General features: G+C 34.0%; 1 pseudogene; it reads right to left on the reverse strand.

Annotated features, from left to right (window-relative positions):
• Positions 1-4,971: 4,971 nt before the first annotated feature.
• Positions 4,972-6,512, reverse strand: LOC129471222 (magnesium transporter NIPA2-like; annotated as a pseudogene).
• Positions 6,513-10,039: the final 3,527 nt, after the last annotated feature.

Below are 10,039 nucleotides of genomic sequence, written 5' to 3' on the forward strand. Positions count from 1 at the left end.
AGAACAAACCTGTCTTTTGCCCAAATGTTTGCCCTAGTGGTGACTGCATTGGTTTTTACACCAGTGAAAGGTTTGTTGTACTTTATTTATATTTTGTTGCAAGCTGTCTTCTCAAAATGTGTTTTATTTCATATTTGATCTTCAGCACATGACTGAAGCACAACATTTTTGTGCCCTGCTGACCAGAAGTCAGAATTTATTTAAGTACTCAAACATCCATGCAGTTTATTTTATTTTAAGGCAATATACCTGGTTTACTGATGCTCTTTTTGGAAATTCTGATTCACTGGGTTTTCTTTAAAAAATGCCTTAGACGTGAACCCGGGAGGCGGAGCTTGCAGTGAGCTGAGATCGCGCCACTGCACTCCAGCCTGGGTGAGAGAGCGAGACTCCGTCTCAAAAAAAAAAAAAAAAAAAAAAAAAAAAAATGCCTTAGAAAAGATTGGATACTTTTTATAACTGAATAAAAACTACATTATGAAATGTCTTACATTTAGCACTAATTGTGTCTTCTAAAGAATATACATTGAATATCCAGATGTTCAGGAATTAAACCAAGTGTAATGATCTACTTTTAAGACTTTCTTAGAATTAACATTTGAGTTTTGAGAAAAGTGATATTGCACATCTCAACTGAACTTTCCCAAAATCCAGAATAAACAAGACTGTTAACATTGTGAGAGGTGAGTTGGCAAGAAGATGAAGAAGAATCAATTAGCAACCAATTAGTAATTCAATAATAGAATCGTAATATTAAATATCGTCTATGAAAGGAACAATCATTTGCGATTGAGAACATGCAGAAAATGGAGTGGTAAAATCAATTCTCTGCTCCCTACAAGGGTCTTGGAATTGTTGGTAGAAGCAGCAAGTATTTAAACTGCAGCGGCCACAAAGCAATCACTGTAATTCAAGATTTCACTGAGGGGGAAGAAAGGTGATATTTTATGTGATGACTGGTGTTCTAATTAAGAAGGTACCATACTGAAAGACTTGTTTCACAAAATTAAAGGGCACTTCTAAAAGAGTCTAGAAAATGAATTGAGTTACTTTAAAAAGCATTGTGAGACATGCCCTGAGAGCTTGAAAAGGAATTAAGGTAAAAATAAATTTATCATGCAAAGTAAGTTTGTGAATTATTTGAGCCTGATGTCTAAAATTGACAATAATTTAGAAAAATGTGCCATTTTAAAAGTATTAAAAAACGTTTCAATTTCAGGTTAGTTTGTTGAAAATACTTCACATGTATATAAAAATTAACCAGAGGTATTATAAAAATATTTATAAGATTTTAAAGTATGGATATTATTTATTCAAATGCATTTATGTAAAAATTTTTCTATTAAAATTTGAAAATAATCAGAAAGAAGGACTGATTCACACAACACCCTGTACTAATAAAGCATTTTCATTGGCACATAAATTTGAAAGAAGAGGTATTTGAATTATAATCAAACATATTTCATCCAAGAACATTATCACCTGCAAAGTAAATAACCATGAGCAATAATGGTTGTAGAAAGAATGCACTGTAAATCACAATGTAATAAAGTACTTCGAATTTCAATTGATCAGTGCTTCCAAAAGTAATCCAAGCAGCATTTTCATTAGCCTAAATGATGTGCAGAAAAATACTTTTAATTTTCATTTAAAACTCTTTACCATGTCTATGACCTTCAAGATGTAAATGGCAAAAGACAAAACATGAAATATGATATGAAAGAAAATTTTATCTTATTGTTCGTTGACATAATTTCGATTGTTAAAAGATCCACATAAAAATAATATATCAAACTAGCTTTTAAGAAAAACCTTGTTCATCATCGTAATTGGCATATCCTCATGTCCAGTGGCTTTCTCATTCTCTCCTCACTCCAGTACCCCACATCTGTCTCCATAGCACACACTCTGATAGCCATTTGAGACAAATTGATTTTACTTTCCAAAGGGAAAAAGATTTTTTCTTCTTGTGAAAGTAGAAACTTGACAGGAAAACAGTGACATATAGGTAACAAATATTATTCAATATAAAATTATTATTATCCAGTAATTGTGAGGCAAGGTGTATTTACAACTGTTTTAGCAGATTTATTTCTCTTTTAATCTGTCATTATAGCTGATCAGTGTTTTGAGTAATATTTTAAAATGCCCAGACATTGTTATTAACTTTCTTAGGTGTGATAATGACATTGTGGTTCTATAAGAAATTGAGCATATATTTTCAGGGATAGAAAGTCTGTCAGGATATCATTGAGAAGTGGATCTGTGGATTTGGCAGCAGGAAAATCTAATACTTGTTGAAAAAATAAAGCTGAAGAAGTTCAATGAATCAAATGTTGCATACGTGAAAACTACTTCAGGCCAGAACTTGTCAAGAAATATTTGAGTTTGGGCCATAATCCTGAAAGATACAATCTCCAGTGTTGAAATCCTGAAGAATAAAAATCCCTAAGTTCTAAAATCTTGAAAATCACAATTCCAAATGATCAAAATCCTGGAAATATAATTCTGGAAAGAAATAATTTTAAAAATTATTTCGAAGACATTTATTTTAATTTTTAAAAGGAGATTTATTTGAGAGACATTTAAAGACACAGCAGAATATGTCATAGGTCACTTGACACATAAAAAAGGCAATAATAATATACATATTTTTGCTGGCATAAACACTCAGGTACACTAATGACAGTCCCATGGGTATGACAGTTATGAGTAGTCAAACCATATTCATAAAGAAATGGATCAAAAGGCAGGAGGTGTAAATACGTATCACTGTGGCTGGTAATTGTGTGCTCCTAGCTCTATAACTGTGGTCATCTGAAATACTGTCATTGTCTTTTGACGAGATCAATCAAAAAACATAATGGGCCACTGCTGCATATGCAGTCACCCAAAGAGCTGAGATCTCAAGAAATTCTATCTTTCACAAATGCAGAATTACAAAAGGACATCTCTTCATTTATTAAGGAATCTTCAATATTTTTACATACATGCACAATGCTTACACACAAAGTAAACATTAAGATAATTCCCTTTATAGAGTCAAATTTGCAAAAAAAAAAAAAAAAAAGCACACATGGGATAAATTAGAACTCTCTAAAAGTCTTTACACAATTGGTACCCCAGTATTAGAAATTATTTGATGACAAAATACATAGCATTACAAACTACAGAAAATAATGATGACAATTTAAAATAGTGGGAAAAAAACAAAAAAAAATTTTGAAATATGAGAACGTGTATTGCAGAAATATATCATGGGCAATTATATGTAGGTAGTTCATAAAAGTTATTACCAATAAAGTTTGTTTTTTGTTTTTTTCCATTCAGCCCAATGCATTTGTTGGAAAATTTGAATTAGTGGATTGGCCATACAATATGGCAACAGTGAATACTTCAGTGTAACAATGCATCAGTTTTTTGCATTGGCATTTCTTCCAGCTGATGAAATTCTGGGAACTTTTAATGAATTAAAATCACATTTGCCTAAAGAAGCCAGCATAATTACTGATGATTGGTTCAAAATTCACTTTTAGAAGCTAGCTCACACCTACTTTCACATCTGTTATCATGATTTGGGAATTCAATTGAAATCTATTTTCCTCTGCACTGTCCACCAAATCTTCAAACGAACACATGTAAAGTGCTTCACATTTTTTCCTAGTCATTCATACATAAACGAGGTAAGTTCTACAATTTCTGGATCCAACAGAGATATCACTTATATAGCTGATTTAAAAAAAAAAAGTAGGAACAGTTTTGGAAGTGCCATCCATTAGCAAAAGTGAATGCAGCATGCACTAGCTTTTCTAAGTTAGATTTAGTGGTAAATACAAAGTCTACCTTCTTCAACAGTCAAATTCCTTACCAAGAATGGGTCGCCATTTGATGTGTTTTGTAACATTGGAGGAACCTCTATATCATCAAATGTCTTTGCTTCAGAAGGTCTCTGAGCTTTAAAATTTTTTTTAATCCTCTGACAAAGGGTATTTGTTTGTTTTGTTCTTTTAGAGACAGGGTCTCTCTATGTGGCCCAGGTTGGAGGATGAAGAGCAGTGGCTATTCACAGGTGCAACCGTAGCACACTACAGCCTTGATCTCCTGGGCTCAAGCAATTCTGCCTCAGCCTCTGGAGCAGCTACAACTACAAGTGCAAGCCACCACATTTGGCCTGAAGGGCATTTTTTTGAGGACAAGCTTGGCACTATGTGTGAATAGGCAGAAGTCACATATGATTGAATAATTTATCAGGGAAGATTTCTTGCATGTTTTGCCTGTGTTTTCTCTCCTTCTGTGATCCCAGAAACACTCAAAACATTGAGGGCAAATCTTTCCCACTTACTTCACTCAGACTCACATACTAATCTCCACTGGACCCACCCTCACAGACACACCCAAAATAATACTATATAAGGTTTCTAGGTATTCCTTAATCCAGTCAAGTCGACACTTAAAATTAAGTCCACAAATTTACATCTCCTCAACTCGGCACCTGTATACATCTCCCTACATCATACTTAATTTCCAAATAAGGAAAATAACAAAGTAATAGTTCCACCTAACATGGCGCAATTGATACGATGAAGCTACCTTGTATAACTCCAAACCCACTCATCCTTTCTCCAGAATTCAACTTTTAAGATTTCAACATTCGGATTTTAATCTTTTGGACTGTAATGTTTAGAATTTTAGATGTTAGGAGATTTGAGGGATTTTATCTTTCAGAAATCCAACATTTGGGACTGTCTTTCAGAATTCTGAATGGTACCACATATATTCATAGTATTCATAGCATCAGTAAGTATGCCGTTGATTTGCTTTCAACATCATGTAAGAATCAATATCCAACCAGATCTAATACGATGGACAATGGGATGAAAATAAGATAATACAATCATCTACTTTTTATGGGATAATCTTTTAATTAGATTTTTCTTAAAAAGCTGCCTGAGTTCCATGATTTCCATGTATTCAGGAGTTATTTTCACCAGTGTATTGTTTAATTCCACAGGTTAAGCCTTCTTCATTATTATTAAAAACTTTAGATATTAGAGAGGTTGCTATTCATTTCTTTTTCATCTTTTAGGATAGGCAGAGGCAGACTTGCTAAATTAAAGCTGACATCTTTAAAGGCTTGCAACAAGAATATCCCCACAATGATCATAAAAACCCACTCAAAGTACCAATGACATTATCAATAGACATACCTTGACATGGCTTAAAAAGAATAGCTGAACAAGTTAAAACTAATGTTCTAAAAAATACTCCATGTATTGGAGTCACTATAAAATTGTTGAATATATTCAGGGCCTTATTTAGGTAATTAATCTGTGGGCTCACTCAGACAACAAAGCTCAGCAGCAAAATCAGGCCAGGGCACGTCAAATCCCAGGCGACAACTCTTCAATAGCAATGCCTAAGCCCTTCACACAGAAGACCGAAAATGCCCCAATTACAGAGTCAATGGTTATATACACAAGAACATTTATCTGTCCACGGCAAAGTCCCACTACAGAGATTAATAATCAGGGACACAATGAGCACGAGTATTGCAAAGACCACAAAACCCGAATCACCTAGCTTGTGAAACATTTTCTGTAAGTTCTCTAACCCCTCTTCTTTTAAAGCACGGCCGACTGACCATAACTGTAGATCCTAAAATACTTAGCAACTACCCAATATTCCTGTGATATTAAGTCATTCATTTAATAAGTATGAAGAAAGAGTAGCACTTTCTAGGTCTCCAAGAACTCCTAATGGAGTCACCAGTGTGGCTCATGCAAATGCATCAGTGACATTGGCCATCTCCCCAGCTCGCATCAACAATTCCATCTACAACCTCCATTCTCTAAAACATGTATGCCCACCTTGACCAGCTATCATGAGCCTTTTCTCACAAGTGGCAGACCGTTTTTTTTTTTCCTTTTGGAAAATGAAACTCCCTCCAGTGAAAATATTAGAGCTCATAGCCAATTCCAGACCGATATAAAAGTCATCTTTTCCATGCCCCTGGCTTATTTCATTTGTTACGTTAGAGGTTCTTGTGAATTACATGGACCACAAAACAGAAAAACTGTTAGTACTGAAGGAAGGATGATTCCATCTTCATAGAGTTTGAAAAGAGAAAGAACATCAGCGAGAATGTCCTAAAAGGAATGAACTCTTTGCTATTCTCAGACCTAGGAATTCTCCACTTTCAACCCTTGGAACTGAAGCCCTTGTAACTGAAGTGCGATCACAGTTGGGAGAGCATGTAAATTTAATGTGGACATTCTCCTGAGAAAACAACTGGAAGAGGTTAAAGGTGACTTATGTACTTTGATTTCATCATAAACATTACTCGTTATTCCCATTTAAAGCTTTAAATCCTAGCTGTTTAGCTCTGGCCCCAGTTGGCAGGCTGCCACATAGCTTCCCCTCTACCACCCAGCCCTAGGTCACCTAGGCTCACATGCAGCCACAGAGACTGCAAGGGTCACCCCCTCCTGCGCTGATGTGTCCACCGCATCCATTGCAGTCCATTGGGAAGTATTAGCATCCAGGCTGCAGCCTGCTAGAGGGAGTGCCTAAGGAATCTGTCCTAACTATCCACGACAAAGGGCAGCCACCCAGGAGGAAGAAGATACATTTAATAACAAAAAAATCATCAGAGTCCAATAAATGTAAAAAGTCTTCATATTTACTGTAGATTTTTTAGAGAGGATTAAAGTTTTAGTTGACTGAAAAAGATTTGAATGCATTGTTTGACAGAGAAGGAAGTTTTGAGATGAAGAAGAGGAAAGACAGGTGAGAAGGAAGAAAGGAATGATAATTTTCTTCGAATTCTTTAACAAATTTCTTTTTTTACTACTTACTAAGATATGAATTGTTCATTAAAAAGGATGTATGTGTTTGCATGCTTCAAAGAATAATGACCAAAACACACATTCATGTCCTTACCATCTTATTTAAGAAATAATAAGAAATAAAGCATCAACAACTTTGAAGTCCACTCTGCTCTTCCCCCACTCGCTTTCCTCTACCTCATCCTTCTATGACAGAGAGAAACGCTGGAACATTTCGTGTCTATCACTTTCTTTCCTTTTAAAACATTATCGGGTCACTGATACAGTACACATACTGAAATATATTGCTTAGGTTTGCAATTTATGCAAAACATTTTTTGAAGTTTACATAGAAGACAGCACGATATATGCATATTTTTACCACTTGCTTTTCATTGAAATTAAATTTGTGAGACCTATCCATGTTGATGCCTGTAGACTGTGTTCATTCACTTGTATTGTGATACAGTATTCCACTGTGTGAATATGTCACAGTTTATATGAAAATTTTACTGCAGATGTACGTTTGGATTATTTCTCAAACAAGGCTACAAAAAGGACATCTATGAAGGTTCTTGTGCATGTTTTCTGGTACACATCAGAAGAGATTCCTCAGTGTTTGTGCTAAGAAATAAAATTGCTGGCTCTGAGGGTGCATGCATTATTGCTTTACTGGATAATTTCAAATTGCTTGACAAGTAAATTTTGAATATGCACAATTTGAGTATGACTGTTCCTTGTTCCTCATTTTTATCTATACTAATACTATCATATTTTACAACTTTTGGCGTGTTTGCCAATCTTGAGGATATAAAATATAACATTACTGTTTCAATTTGCACTACAGTTATTACTAATAAGATCAACCATGTGTTTAAATCATTATTGGTAATTCATGTTGTCTGTTACATATGCTTTTAAATCTGCTTCCTTTTTGATTTGTCAGAGAACTTTGATTATTTTTACTTACTTATTGATTGATTTTTAGAGTTGAAGTCTTGCTCTGTCACCCAGACTGAGAGCAGTTGCATGATCAGAGCTAACTGCAGCCATGAACTCCAGGGCTCAAAAGATCCTCCCACCTCAGCCTTACAAGTAGGGCAGGGTAATACAAGCACGTGTGACTATGCCCAGCTGAGAAGTTTTTAAATACACGATTAATTTTGCATGTATATTTATTATATATATCATGTGTATTTTACATACACACAGATATATGTGTATTTATACATAGTCAGAAATCTCTTATCCCAGTGTGTTGGCTAATATTTGTATTTGCTTTATAGTACATTTTTTTAAAAATTGTAATATGAACAATTAACACCAGATCTACCCTCCTAACCAATTTTTATGTGTACAAGACAGTATTCTTTACCATAGCTACAATGTTGTATGGCAGATCACTAGAGATGATTGTCTTGCTTGACAAAAATTTTATGCCCTTTCATTAGTAACATCCCATTTTCCCCTTTTCTCCAGCCCCTGGAAATCACCATTCTATTCTTTGATTTTATGAACTTGACTGTTTAAATACTTCATACAGTTAAATCACACAGTATTTGTCTTCCTGTGACTGGCTTATTTTACTTAGCATAATGCCCTCAAGGTTCATACATGTTATCACTTATTGCAGAATTTCCTTCTTTTTCAAGGCTGAATAATATCCCATTGCATATGTGTACAACACATTTTTTAAAAATCCATTCATTTCTGACATTTACGTTGTTTTCATTTATTGGCTATTGTAAATAGTGCTGTTATGAGTACAAGAGTACTAAGTCTTCTTTGAGGTGCTGATTTCAATTTTGGATAAATACCTAAAAATGGAATTGCTGGGATATATGGTTCTATTTTTAATTTTTTAGGAAATTCCACACTGTTTTCCATAGTGGTTGCACTATTTTACATTTTACCAAGAGTGGAGCAAATAGGGTTCCAATCTCTCTACATCCTCTCTAACTCTTGTCTTCTGTTGCTTTTTTATAATAGATATCTTGACGAGTGTGAGGTGATATCTCATTGTGATTTTGATTTGCATTTCTCTGACATTAGTAATGTTGGACATTATTTCATATAACTCTGTAAGTCTTATTTGGATATTGTTCAAGTCCTTAGCCGATTTTTCAATTGACTTATTAGCTTTTGTGCTATTGAACTGTGTAGCACTTCCTTATATATTTTGGATATTAACCCCCAATCAGATATATGGTTTGCAAATATTTTCTTCCATTTTATAGGTTGCTTTTTCACTCTGCTGATTGTCACCTTTGCTGTGCATAAGCTTTTTAGTATGATATAGTCCCACTTGATTATTTTTGCTTTTGTTGCCTGAACTTTTGGTGTCAGAAATAAGAAATCATTCTCAAGACCAATGTCATGAAGACTTTGTGTTTTCTTCTATGAAGTTTATAGTTTCAGTCTTATATTTATGTCTTTGATGCATTTTGAGTTGATTTTTATATCTGGTGTAAAATAAAGTGCCTAATTTCATTCTTTTGCATGTGGATATCCAGTTTTTCTAACACAATTTGTTGAAGGGACTATCCTTTCCCTATAAGATATTCTTAGATCCCTTGATGAAGATCAGATGACCTTATGCGTGTTGATTTGTTCCTGGGCTCACGATTCTGTTCCATTAGTCTGTATGTCAGTACTATAACATCTTGTTTACTTTAGTTTTGTAATATACCTTGAAGTTAGGAAATATGATGCCTCCATCTCTGTTCCACTTTCTCTGGATTGATTTGGCTTTTGTGGTTCCATATGAATTTATTTTGTTTTTTCTTAGTTTTTTTTTTTTAACTATTTGTGCTGCCTAGAACCTCCATTTTTCAGTGAATGAAAATGTTAGTAATATGCATCTTTGCCTTGATCTTGATTTTTAATGTGAATGCTTTATGCTTCCTCTTTGAAAATGATGCCTTTTTGTGGATAACTTTAGTAAGAATTTGTTTAAATTCACTATATAAAATATATTTTAATCATAAATGGTCATTAAATTTATTCAAATCTTTGAAAATCTAATGATATAGTTATCTTATTTTTCTTTTTTCATTATGGAATTTTGAGAAATAGATAATGCAGAATTAACCTTGTATTACTGGATAAAATTTAAATTGGTCAAGATGTATACCCTCTTTATACATTTCTGAATTCAGTTATTGAAAATTTTTGTATCTGTGCTGAAAATTAGATTCTGGATAATTTGTCTTCCT

This window comes from Symphalangus syndactylus, chromosome 21 (assembly GCF_028878055.3).
Source record: "Symphalangus syndactylus isolate Jambi chromosome 21, NHGRI_mSymSyn1-v2.1_pri, whole genome shotgun sequence".
Classification (NCBI taxonomy): domain Eukaryota; kingdom Metazoa; phylum Chordata; class Mammalia; order Primates; family Hylobatidae; genus Symphalangus; species Symphalangus syndactylus.